We start from the raw sequence: 13503 nt of genomic DNA, 5'->3' as shown, positions 1-13503 counted from the left end.
GCAGAGTTGACAGAAGAATAACAAGTTTTGAGGAGCCATACACATAGGTGGGCAGGCAGAGAGGGAGACAGAGGAAGGGAGGCAGAGGTGGGCCAGGATACAGAGAGGACTTGCGACTCACCACAGCTCCTGGTGCTGGCAGGAGACCTTCACCACCCCAATGCTTCTCTCTCTGCCTCTGCCCCTTCCTCCTCCCCAGTGCCGGCTGCCTGACCCTCACCTGCTCGGCAGCACGCAGCGGATGCCTCGATGCTCCTCATCCACGAGGCTTGCTTTGATACATGGTGGCTCACGCATGTAGCCAACAAAGGCCAGGGACAGCTCAGAGGGATCCTTCCTTGCCACAGGGACTGGCCATTCCTTGCTGCAGGCACCTACCAGCCAGACCCCCCTGCACTCCCTCCTCAGCCAGTTCCCCTGCCCAGGCAGCCCCCTTTACAGCTGGAGCCCCTTCACACAGCAGGGCCAGCCCCATCCTCAGCCCCACTGGCCACACCTGGGGCCATCCCAGACCCAGCTGGAGCCCATCAGGAATAGGGGCCATTGCCAAAGCCCCACAGCACATCATCCCTGCCCCTGCACCTACCCACATCCAGGGAGACAGAGGAGGCAGGAAAAATTTATTCATTAATGCATATAAGAAATCCTGGCAGTGAGTTGGCTACAAGGCTCAGTGCCCAAAGGCAGCAGGATGGGGGGATAAAAGGGAAGAGAAAAGCAGGAGGAAGGACAGAGGGACACAGATGTGCAAGACAGGGAGCCAGGAAATTGGATGCTGGGAACAAGAGACGGACAAGAAGCAGGAAAACAGTGTAGAGAGAGAAGAGCAGAGAGACTGAGCAGAACAGCAGCGATGGAGATGGAGGAATAAATAATAGGAAGCAGGGGAGAGAAGGGGAAGAGACTGGCAGGACAGGAAGATAAACACAGGACAAGGGACAGGGAAACATTCTCAAGTGATACAGGAGAAGAAACAGCAAGAACTAGAAAACAGAAACAGGGAGCCAGGTAGAGAGAAACATTTCAAAAAGCAACAGCATACAAGAAACATAGGCAAGAGCTAACAAGCAGACAGACGGAGAGGCAGACAGAAAAGGTAAGAAGTGACAGAGTACAGGACAGAGAGGGAAGAGTTAAGAACTAGAGACAGGGAGATGGATAGAAGGAAACATAGAAAATTTTGAAAGCAACAGGGTACAAGAATCAAAAAGTAGGTACATGGAGCTGCATAGAGGGAGACGTAAGAACGAAATTTGAAAAGCAACAGGGTACAAGAAACACAGGCGAGAAATTAACTAAGGTCAGGGAGACAAAGAGAGGGAAAAGTAGCAAGAAAATTTAAAAAGCAACTGGGTTTAAGAAACATGCAAGAATTTAAATAGGGATGGAGAGGTAGGAAGTTTCAAAAGTGATGACATACAAGAAACATAGGCAAGATTTAAAAAATAGGGATAGGGAGCCTGATAGAAGGAAACTGTGGTGGGTTGACCTTGCCTGGCTGACGAGTGTCCACCAAGCCACTCTATCATTCCTCCTCCTCAACAAGACAGGAGGGTAGAAAATACAACAAAAAAGCTTGTGGGTCAAGATAAGGACAAAGAGATCACTCACCAATTACTGTGACAGGCAAAACAGACTCAACTTGGGGAAATTAATTTATTGTCAGTCAAAATCAGAGTACAATAATGAGAAATGTGATAAATTTATGTGTTTGTTAATCAAACCGGTTCTGTAAGCTTTGCACAATGTGTTCGTTTTTGCAAGGCAGTGTTAGCCTTTGCAAGCAGGTGCGGTTGGAAACTTTGTAACTGCAATATCTTGCTAAGTGAACAAGATGTATTAGCTTTCAATGCCTAATAAGGAGATATTTTAAAGTACGCATGCTCCAGATGACAAGAAACACAGAAGACTACTACAGCCTTCATCCCACTACTCCCCCAGCAACAAGGCGTGCAATCACAGAAGATACTAAACAAGCCCACGTGGGCCCGGACTCTGGACTCTAACCTGGCAACAAAAAAAAACTATAAAAAGGGGACTCTGAAGGGGGGGGGGGGCGCATGCCGTTGGTAGAGCGGAGACTCCCCCGCTGCCCAGCGCTGTTTTGCCTGTTTGCCGTTTGCTTCAATAAACTTTGATTGGATTACCCATGGGCTGGCGTACAATTTTTTGTTGCCGCTTATAACAAGAAATATGAACAAATCTGAAAAACACCTTCCCCCCACCCCTCTCTTCTTTTCCTGGGCTCATCTTCACTCCTGACTTCTCTACCTCCTCCTACCGAGCAGCACAGGGGGAGAGGTAGCGGGGGGTTGCAGTCATTCATCACAGGTTGTCTCTGCTACTTCTTCCTTCTTCGTGTTCTTCTTCTGTTCCAGTGTGGTGTCACTCCCATGGGGCCACAGGTCCTGCCAGAAAACCTGCTCCAGTGTGGGCTCCTCTCCACAGCGTCACAGCCTCCTTCGGGTGCATCCGCCTGCTCTGGCGAGGGGTCCCCCATCGGCTGCAGGTGGATATCTGCTCTGCCATGGACCTCTGTGGGCTGCAGGGGGACAGCCTGTGTCACCATGGTCTTCACTGCAGGCTGCAGGGGAATCTGCTTTAGGACCTGGATCACCTCCTCCTTTTCCTTCTTCACTGACTGTGGTGTCTGCAGGATTGACAGCTTCTGCACAGCATTTTTTTAGCCCTTCTTAAATATCACAGAGGTGCTACCAGCATTGCTGGTTGGCTCAGCTTTGACCAGTAGCAGCTCCATCTTGGAGCTGGAACTGGCTGTGCCCAACATGGGGACAAGTCCTGCTGTCTTCTCACAGAACCCACCCCTGCAGCCCCTGCCCACTCCCCTGCCCCAGCTTGCCACACAAACTCACTACAACAGTGATTGGCTACGGGGCAGAGAGGAGAGATTGAAAAGTAGGAAAATGGAGACAGAGAGAGATGGGGCGGGGGGGGGGGGGTAGCAATGGGCTACAGGACAGAGAGGAGGAACTAATAAAAAGGGAGAGGATACCAGGCAGAGAAATGGAGAAAAACAAATATTAGTGATGAGCCACAGGACAGAAGGAAGAATTAAAAAAGGGGACAGTGAGGTAGATGAGAGAGACTGAGAAATATCAAAAACACCGATGATCTAAAGGGGAGAGAGAGAGAAAATAAAGAATAGGGACAGGGAACCAGATAGAGAGAGAATAATAAAGACAACAATGGGCTATGGGACAGTGAGGGAAGAAGTTAAAACATAGGGACAGGGACCTGGAACAAGAGAATCTAAGAAAGTAAAAGTGTATCCAGAATACAGGGCAGAGAAAGGAATTGAAAAATAGAGACACAGCATCAGACAGATGAGAGCGGCGGGGATTGTGAAGGGCTAAAGGGCAGACAGGGAGGAATTAACAAGATTGGCATAAGAAGACAGACGGATAAATGGAGAAAGACAAAGTAGTGATGGGCTGCAGGGCAGAGACAGAAGATAAAAAAAGAGGGATGGTGACGTGCGGAAAACAGACTCCACAATCGGTGAGATTGTAAAGTAGGTATGTTTATTCAGCGCTGGGCGGCACGGGGGGTAGTCCCACCAAAGTCGTGTGCGCCGTCGGGCCTAATTGTGCAGGTTAAGTACATGTTCTACATACATATTCATTAGATTTCCAAGAAATGTTATACATATTCATTAGTTTTCCGGGAAACTATTAGCATATGCAAATGTCTTTTACGCAGGCGCATTGAAGGTCTCTGGTGGTCTTCAGGAGTCCTCCGGTGGTCTTCCATAGTCTTCCTCACTTGTCCGCTATTTGACCCTCCTCAAGTGATTCTGCTTTCGGTCACGTAGGCCCATCTTGCTTAGCTTTTTGTGCCTGTTTCATCAAACTTTGCAGCAACACTTAGCCTTCGCTGCATCCGTGAGGCCTCCTGCTTGCAGGTGCCTCTGGCTCAGATTGAACAGCCCCATTGTGTCTCTCGTTCGCTATGTATCTATTCTTCTAATTATCCCGCACTGCACAGTATGGTCTTTTACATATTTTGATACATCAGAGCTCGTTAGTGCTCTTATTATCTAAGTTCTCAGTGGTGTAAAATCATATGGTTAGTTTAAGCTAAATTATCTACAAGGATGAGAACAAAGACAGGAGTTCTTATCTTTTCTGGCCCTATCTATTCAAGCAAGGTCTCTACTTGTGCCTTCTTAACAAGATCGTAAATACATCAAACATTTAATTAAGTTTTGTGATTGTTCATGGTTCCTTCTTGCTCATCACTCCCAAGTACCAGTCTCTGACAGGCTTAATCCTTGACGAACACCAGTCTTTGGTATGTAAGGTTACAGAGAGACAATCATTAAGCAATTAGCAGTTTGTTCTCTCTATCAATGGGACAGGTCAGAAGTGCAGAGAGAAAAAGAAAACAGAAAGGCAGAACAACAGAGAAAGAGGGGAACTTAGAGAACAAGAAAGGGAGAGGGACAGGAACAAAAAACAAAAAAAATAAAGCAGTGAGAGAAAGAGAAGGTGGGGGCAGGGAGGGACTGGGATGCAGAAGAGGGGTGACACAGCCCCAGGGGTTCAGGACTCACTGTACCTCCCGCTCTTGGAGCTGCCGAGAGAATCTGACAGTTCACACATGTCTGTCTCTCTCTCCCTCTCCCTTCCCCCTCTGTAGCTGCAGTCACTTGACTGTCATCCACCTAAGAGAATAGATTGGTGCCTTACAGCTCTTACAATATGAGGCTTCCTAGAAACACGGCCTCACATGCACACACACACTACATACTGTACTGTGGTTTTGGTTACGCATACAGACCCTGCCGTGCACACTGGTGATTGGATCTGCTGAGGACTACACTAAGAAGGATCCATCCTCACCTGGAGAGGCAGGCTATCTCCTGTATAGAGCTGCTGGCTGGATCCTCTTTATTTTATTCTTCAAATAAAAAACATTCTTCAAATGCAGGCCGCTACGGAATCTTGCTATGGCAACCATGGCAAAATGGTGCCAGCTGACATCCAGCTGAGAGAAGAAAAAAAAACATTAGCACAAAGCTGGATAGGAATCCAAAGCTGCCTTTTTTTTTTGTGAAGGTTTGTGAAGACAGTACGACTGAGTGGAGGAAAAACTATTTTTGCGTCATCTTTGGTACAGTTGTTGACACAGGCCACTAGAGCTTTTGCATTTTTCAGACAACCGTGCTTTTTTTTTTTTTCCTTTCTTTTTTGACTCATTGGCAACTTTACTTTCACTACAACTCACTTTCCTAGATACACGCAGATGACAGACATAGAGACCTACCTACATTTTCTCAAGCCTTAGTATAGCCGAGCCTTCATCACCCTATACGTCCCAAGTTGAGTATTTTTGCTAAAGAGCACAGCAATACATCTGTCCTTGTGAACTGCCTCGTTGCAAAAAAGGAATCATTTTTTTTCCAGGCTGTTGCTCCAAACGGGCAAGATCTTTTAAAACCGCAGTTGTGCCACCAAACCCACTCAGGGTCCCTCTTAGCTTTTGACCGCCCTGAGATTTAACAGGCACACGCTCCATTCCATCTTCCAACAGCAAAAATACGTTAATGCTCTCGGACCCAGAGCGCAACCCTACGGATGTCCACGCACACACCGTGCCGTTTTGATGAGGAGCCACCGAGCATCCCTGCGAGCACAGCTGCATGCGCCAGATCGGTTTCCCGTACGTCGCGAGTTACCGGTTCCAGTGAACATAGTTTCTGACGCTTTAAACTGAAAACTGTATCTCGACGCTTCGCCACAGCAGAAACGACCCATCGCCAGAACGCTACAAAAACGCAGTAACACCAATTGCAAACCCACAGCAGCAACAGCTCCAGAAATATTTAGACCAGGAACAAGGGAGAAAAATAAAACAGCTTCATCTCACGCACAGGGGAGCGGCAGGCAGAGAAAAGGGTCGGCATTCTGAGCCCTTACAGAAAACGGGCATTCTCCTTCCGTTCCTCAGCCCGTCCGTCAAGGTCTAAATACTGCAACACTACTACGGCAACGTCGAGAGTAGGGAACAGCAGCCCTGCCACTGGACTTGCCACTGACCCATGCTATTTACGTAGCAGGACGCGTACGCAGAGGGACACGGTTTGCCACACGCAAACCTGAACTTCCTGAGAATTTACGTTTACCAAAAAAAGCCATTTGGAACATACTGCCAAACAACATTCGGCAAGAAAGCTTTGATGCGTTTGACACACGCAAGTTTTTGGTCACTTGCTATTTGCTTCCTGTTGCTGCTGCTGTTCTTCCTTCAGAAATTCTACTCGTAGCCCAGTTATTCACTACTGGTTCAAGCATTTGCCTTCCTGGTATTACCAGCACATTCACAGAGGCAAGTAACTTAATTGCTCTTCTACAGTTATCCAAACGACAATTACAGCCATGAAAGAGAAGGAGAGGTCAGGCAGCAGAAGAGCTCTGCAGGCTGGCACCAGTCAATATTGCACTCTCGAAGAACAAACAACAACAAAACAAAACCGTGACCCTGTATCCTTCTTTCCCTTCCCCCCCCCACCCCTTCTTCTTTCAGAGCTCATCCCTGCCTCAGCATTTTGTCTTGTCAGAGCATGAAGCGCAGGTGATCCGTACCCTGACGACTTCTGCGTGTGATGAATGCCTGTTCAGAAATAGTCCAGATCTGCAAGACTGGTGTCATTTCTATGGTTTTAATCATCATAACTTAAATTTTATTTACTCACACATTTGTGAGGAAACTAATTAACTTTTAGACACTGCTTCTCCTTTTTTTGGGGGGTGGGGGTGGAAATGTGTTAGAGACTGAAAAACATTACGATTCAGAGCTCCCAACCACAAGGGAGTGGTGGAGAAATCAATGAAAGCAAAGACCAACAGCAGCAACATCAACTGAAAGTTGGCTTTCATTCCGATCACGTACTTAAGCGACTCTCCAAGTCTATGCCTCGGTCCTAGGAATGACTAGTCCCTTTTTGGAAGGACAAACTTTTTCACTTAAAAGTCCTAGACTGAAGACTCCACTGAACGGAATGGGGATTGTCCCACGGGACAACATGCCATCAACACTCTTAATGGGGAAGGGGAAAAAAAAAACCCCAACCAAAAAAAAAATCAAGTTTAAGTACCAGTTCCCATCATGTTTCACTCATTACATTTCTACTGGCATCTAGGTGCTCAAAAATGAACTACAGGGACACCACATATTCCTAAAAATTCAGTTATACATAAAAAAATAAAAGGCTATTTCCAGCTTGCCCATAAAAATCAGTATGAACAGAGAGAAGAGAAACACTCGACCCCCTAAAGAAGCTAACAGGCAGCTCTGAATTTACCAGACAGGAAATTTCATTCTTTCACCTGAAACAAAAACACATCAAGAGACCAGTTCAGGAACAGGGCGCGATCTGTTAACAGCAATTTTTCCATCAGCTTTTCTGCACTAGCAGCAGATTTGCCTTCTCTGTGGGTTTAACGTGGAGCACCTGTAGTGCCCTCGAACTCGCAAGTGTTTCTCTCCGCTCCCCCAGCCCGATACGTGCGATTACCTGAGCAGCAAGCGGAATTAACCAGGCAGGATTTTCTTTGTGTGACGCGGAAGGTGACGCTGGGAGAAGAGGAGATAAAGAAATGAACCTGCTTGTCACACCCAGCCAACGGTGAAAAGGCAGGGGAGGATTCTGCCGGAAGGGCTCTGCACCCCAGGAGCTCCCGCCGGCTGGTTTCTCTCCCCTTTGCCTGGTACCGAGGAGACGACGACACCTCGCCCGCGCCCCCTCGCAGGGGGGGCTGCCCCAGGTGAGCCGGGGGACCCCCACCTCGCTTCTGCCCGCGGGAACGGACCGGGAGAGACCCTCCACGCAGAGAGAGGAGCGTGGCGTGGATTGCATGCCTGAGGGAAGAGGCTGCGCTCCCCGCTGGCAGAAGGACAACTCGCCTCCCTGCTGCTCGGAGCTGCTTGCTGCGGACAGCCCTGCCTGCGCCCGGCCGCTCTTCGGCCGTGCTGGGAGCGCAGGCCGGCCGACGGACGCTCCAGCAAAAAGACGCTCCAGCTAATCGCGCCCCCTGCTCGTTACAGCCGCAGGTACTTTTGCCTCTGGCTAATGCACGCTCCAGACAGCGGACACCCCGCCTCGTTCCAGCTCCCGCTTGCTACAGTTCTGGCTCCTTGAAGCCCCAGCTCCGCACTGAAGCTCCAGCTGATTTCAGCTGCTTCTCCTTACAAGCTCCAGCTACGTGCAACGGTCTGGGCTTTCCATAAGGTTGTATATCAACTGCTGTCAAAACCGGAGCGTTAGGATTAAACATCAGAGTTACACGCCGAATAAATATGCATTAGGTCAGGAGATTAATTACTTAACAACTATTCTGAGCAGCGCAGAAAGAAGAGCTGGACTCAAAGAGGGCACGTGGGGTCTGAAAAGCGCCTTTCCCCCCCACAGACCATCACAGATGTTGAGTTCGGCCTGCTGCGTGCCGGCCTCCCGAACTTCGGCGTCCGACACAACCAGACCCCATCTATGGGGAGGGTCCATGCACCCTGCCTGCTGCCCGCTTGCCCCCACAGCCCCCAACACCCTCCCACCCGCCTGCAAAACCAGCCAAACTGGCTCCCGCTTTTGGCCCCCACACCAGCTGACTCGGGGCCCATTTGGGAGCCAAAAAACCCGGCTGCTGAGCCTGTTCTCAAGGCCCAAACACGCAGGGCCGGACCTCTGTTTCTGGGCCCAAAGCTGCGCAGCTCGGTCTGTTTCCGAGCCCCCAAATCAGCCACGCGAGCCTGTTGTCAAGCCCCAGGAACGGAAAACTTGTTCTCCATTTCTGACCCTGCAGTGCCCACGGGCGACGCCGAGCGTAGCCACCCCACAGCCCTGCACCCCCGGGGCCCCACACGTAGTTTCGGGGAGTGCTCGGGACCTGCGGAGGGCCCGGCCCCACGCCTCTGCGGGGCAGCCCCAGCACAGGCAGGGCGTCGCTTCACGATTGCCGTTTCAGGCTTTATTTCCCCGCCACCAGCGGCACGGCCAGGCCCCCACCCCAAACCCCCCAGCCGAAGCACCCCCGCGGGTAGCCGGGCCAAGCCACCCGGAAAACAAGAAAACCAAAGAGGGAACAAGACAGAGACCGTGGGGAAAGGCAAGGAGAAGGACACAGAAACAGAGAGAGCGCGGGAGGGATAGGGAGCAGGACAGAGAGATGGAGCAAGAAAGGAAAAAAGGACGGGAGGCAGAACCAAGGGAAAGAGAGACAAGGATGGGGAGCAGGACAAAGGGACGGAAGAGGAAAAAAAAAATAGCAACGGGCTGCAGGACAGAGATGAAGGGATTCAATAGACACAGGGAGCATGACAGAAGGACAGAGAGGAGACAGACAAAAGGGACAAAGAGCAGGCCAGCATCGGAGGGGAAAAAACCAGCTGCGATGGGCAGTGGGAGAGAGATACGGAAAAAGAAAAAAATACTGAGGAACAGAAAAAAGAAAGAAGCGACAGCTAGCTGGACAGGGGGACACAGTTAGAAAGGGCGGGAGAGGGAACGGGGCAGAGAAAGACAGACAGAAAAGGTAGCGAAAGAAAGCAAGGCAGAGGGACAGCAAACAGGGCGGGGGGGGGGAAGGGACAGGGGTCTGGACAGAGGTGGAGAAATAAGCAGCAGGGACAGAGAAAAAGAGACAGAAAGAGGGACAGGGAACATGGCAGAGAAGGAAAAATCAGGACAGCGGCAGGACGGAGATCAAAAACTGGGACGGTCCTCAGGACAGAGAGGAATACGAATACGAGCAGGGAGCGGGACAAAGGGATACAGCGAGAAACGACGGGACAGGAAGCAAGACAGCGCGACAGACAAGAACAATGACAACGAGAGAGAGAGAGCGCGAGAAAGACAAAGACTGTGAGAAGCACGGGGCGGTGGGGAATTTAGAAAGAGAGGTATCAGGAGCCCTGCAGAGAGAGGGAGGGTGAATAAAAAAGGGGCAGGAAGCAGCACAAAGGGTCACAGAGAGTAAGAGATGAACAGGAAGAAGGACAGGGACAGTGAGATTTAGAATGACAAAAATAAACAGCAACAGCGAGCAAGACAAAGGGATAGAGAGAGAAACAGGAAGTAGGAAGAAGAGAGATAGGAAGGCAGGGACACCGAGCAGCACATAGAGGCGCAGAGAGAAAAAGAACGCCAGGGGAACAGGCCAGAGAAATTGGGAGGCGGGAAAGAGGCAGATGCAGATCAGGACAAGGAGATGGAAAAGGAAAAAACAGCGACTGGCTGCAGGACAAAGATGGGGGTGGGGGTGGGGGGTGGGGAAGAGGAAGAGGGAGCAGGACAAGAGAATAGACAGAAGAGGAGAGGTACAGGGAAGCAAAATAAAAAAAAATAAAAAAAAAAAAAACCAAACGTCACAGCAGCATGAGAAAGCGAGGGGGAGGGAGGGAGGGACCGGGACGCACAAGAGGAGCGACAGGGCCCCGAGGGCCCAGGACTCACCACAGCTCTTGCTCTTGGAGCTGCCAGGAGGCCTTGCCAGCTCAGAATCTTCCTTCTCCTTCTCTCCTGCCTTCCTCTTCTGTAACTCCAGTTGCTTGGCTGTCCTCCACATAACAGAACACGCGAGCACCTCGCAGCTCTTACGAGATGAGGCCCCCTAGACACGTAGCCTCGCTCGCTCGCTCACTACGTGGCCGTACCGCGCTGCTGGTCATGCATACAGACCCTGGCGGTCTGACCTGCTGCGGACTACGAGGAGGGATCCTCCCACACCCAGAGAGGCAGGCTCTCTCTTGCCTGCAGCGGGAGGCAGCTGCCAGCCAGATGGCCTTCCGTTTCTTCTTCTTTACTTTTCTGTGGCCTCTCCAGCTTCAGCAGCTCCCGTCCACAGCCAGCAAGCGCTCCGCCTGTCCCTCTGTGCTCCCGCGCCACGAGGAGAGGGAGGCCAGGCAGAGACAGCCCACGCGAGCCTGAGGCTGCTGCAGTCAACGGCATCCCCGGGGACGAACAGACAACCGCACTCACAGCGTGGCCTCTGGGAGAGGGAAAGAGGCAGCAGTGACCGTTATTACTGTAGCTCGACCCTGGCCAGAGCCCCTCCTTCCGCAGGGGCTTCCGCAGACGCCGCTCGTTCCCCGCGCCGCTGCTAACGGCACCCACGTTCAGGGAGACTCGAGAACATGGGAGGGCCAGCTTGCTGCCCTCACGACAGGGCTCGGGGGCTGCCTGCGGCTACAGCACAGGCTTCAGGGGAGGGGCTGGAGCTGGGGGCAGCCGCACGGGCCGAGCGGGGCCGGGGGAAGGCGCCGGGGGAGCTCCGGCGACTCGGGGAGGCGCCCGCTGGCCGCGCCTGGGGGGTGCCCGCCTCCGTCCCCTCTTCCCTTCTAGCGGCTCTCGGGGAACTGCCTGGCGCTGCCCTGGCCCGGCTCGCCTCCGGCGGACCGGGAGCCTGCCGCGGCGGCCGCTTCGCAGCTTCCCGTCCCGCCAGCGCCCGGCGGCCAGCGGGCAGGAGGCACCCCCCCGCCCCCGCCCCCGCCCCCGCCCCCGCCCCCGCCCCTGCCCCTGCCCCTGCCCCTGCCCCTGCCCCTGCCCCTGCCCCCGCCGGAGGGGATCGCTCGCCTCACCCGCGGTCCCGGCGCTCGCCCGCTGCCGCCCAGACCCGCGCCCTGAGCGCCGCCACGCTGCTCCCAGGGACCGCGCATGCGCCGGCCGTCGACGGCGCGCCGGAGGGGCCAGAGCCGGCGCGCGAACGCCGGGCTGCAGTACCGTATTTTGGCCACCAGGTGGCAGCAGCGGGAGCGGCGGCGGGGGCGGTGCTGCGCACCTGTGCGGTGCCGGGCTGCTGTACCGCGCTGCGGCCACGAGGCGGCAGCAGCAGCGAGCGGACGGCGGGAGGCGCGTGCCCGGGACGGCCCCGGCGCTGCTGTTCCGCGCTTTGCCCGCTGAGCGCCCGCCCACACCGCGCACGTGGGGCGGCAGCGGCGTTTCCTTACCGGGAGGAAGCAACGAGCGCGGCGGCACTCTCCCCCCGTGCCGCACTGCCGTTACCGTTGGACCACGGGTGCCGTTACAGGGGCACCACCGCGCCTTTGCAGCCTCCGAGCTGTAGGACCCCATTTTGGTCGCCGGGCAGCAGCATCCCCACAACGATCCTCTTCGGAGCAGCGGCTGGATGAGGGATGACTGACAGCTCAGCCCAGCAGAGACCAGACACAGGCGGCAACTACTTACTGGGGGCACAGGGCTTACGTTGCCCTGCCCTTTCCCCACTCGCAGCCCGGGCAGTCATCTTCATCGCCTCCGTTCCAAAAAGCACCCGAGTGGCTGGAGCGTTTGCAGCAGTCAAGTGCAAAGAACAGACCATTCGGGTGCTCGCTTCTGTCCCTGTCCCCCCACCCCATTATCTAGAGAGGAGAAGCAGCACAGGGAGCCTGCAAACGGCAGGGGGGGAGGGGGGGTGGTCCCCTGGAGCAAGCCCCAGGGACTGCTGTATCTCTCAAGATTGGCATTTTGGATGGGAAGGGGGAATCCCTAACAATAGACATGGTGCTAATTGAACAGACAGCGCATACAGGCAGAGAGATAATGTGTGACTGAAGAACTGTAGGCCAAAAGGGAAGCAGCAGCAGGCTGAAGCTGAACTGGGCAGTCAGCCTGTCCTTTCATGCCTGTTTAGAAAATTAAAATAGAACTATCTGAGCCTTTGTAGTTGTAAACAGACTCTCAGGGATCTGCATGTTTTCATCTTTTTACAGTGCCTCTGTTGTTTCCATCCATTTCAACTTTGTAACCCAACAGAACAGCACATGCAAAGGAGGAAAGGTAGATTGTTTGGAGATTGGCATCATGTACTTTCAAGTTGCATCTTCTTGTAGTCCTGTCAGCCAATAAGCCTGGATTTTGGGGTAGATCATAAGAGAGTATCACTAGGTGTTTTTCCAGTTTCATCCCCAAGAGCTAAGGAGTGATTTACCAAGTGGACATGATAAGACATGTGCACTATAGAGGTGGGAAGTAAATACATTCTGAATTTTTGCCTCCCTGCAAAGGTACTAACAGAACACTAGCTTTCCATGCCCTTTGCCTGTTTGCAGACCCAACTAATAGCCTGTAAAAGGCCTCATGAGAACAAGCACCTAACATGCCAGTGGGATGTGGTTTGCATTCCATAGCTGACATTTGCAATTCAGAGCTGAAAAGATAGAGGACGCATCGCTTGCCGCCTTGGCTGTTTATTGCTCAGCTGCTTGATCCATTTATCTAGTCTGTGAAAAGTGACAAGACAATACGTAACAGCCTACACCTGGCTTGTAGATTGTAGCCTGTATTTCTCACTTCCTGACTACCAAACAAGTCTGCTTTTCCTTTTCACTGTCTTCACTTTAGCCCAAATGACTTGGATCAAGTCAGCTCTGTTCACTGTTTGCCCTTGCATAAATTCAGTTGTCATGACATCACAAACGTTATTACCTCTTTGCTCCATGGCAATGGCTGAACTTTGCAGAGGGAGGGGTCAGAGGTAGAGGAAACAA

At 52.5% G+C, this 13503-nt stretch overlaps 1 long non-coding RNA gene across 1 annotated transcript; it reads right to left on the bottom strand.

Moving 5' to 3' along the window:
* Window positions 1-2593: 2593 nt before the first annotated feature.
* Window positions 2594-12327, bottom strand: LOC142033259 (uncharacterized). The gene is made up of 3 exons (XR_012651137.1): window positions 11596-12327; window positions 10472-11006; window positions 2594-5007 (listed from the first exon to the last, which is right to left on the bottom strand). It is a non-coding gene; the product is annotated as an uncharacterized LOC142033259 (long non-coding RNA).
* Between the last annotated feature and the right edge of the window lie 1176 nt (window positions 12328-13503).

The sequence above is a fragment of the Buteo buteo genome, chromosome 7 (assembly GCF_964188355.1).
Source record: "Buteo buteo chromosome 7, bButBut1.hap1.1, whole genome shotgun sequence".
In the NCBI taxonomy this organism is placed as follows: Eukaryota; Metazoa; Chordata; class Aves; order Accipitriformes; family Accipitridae; genus Buteo; species Buteo buteo.
The sequence above is the reverse complement of the archived record's forward strand: the minus strand, read 5'-3'. Positions and strand labels throughout refer to the sequence as shown.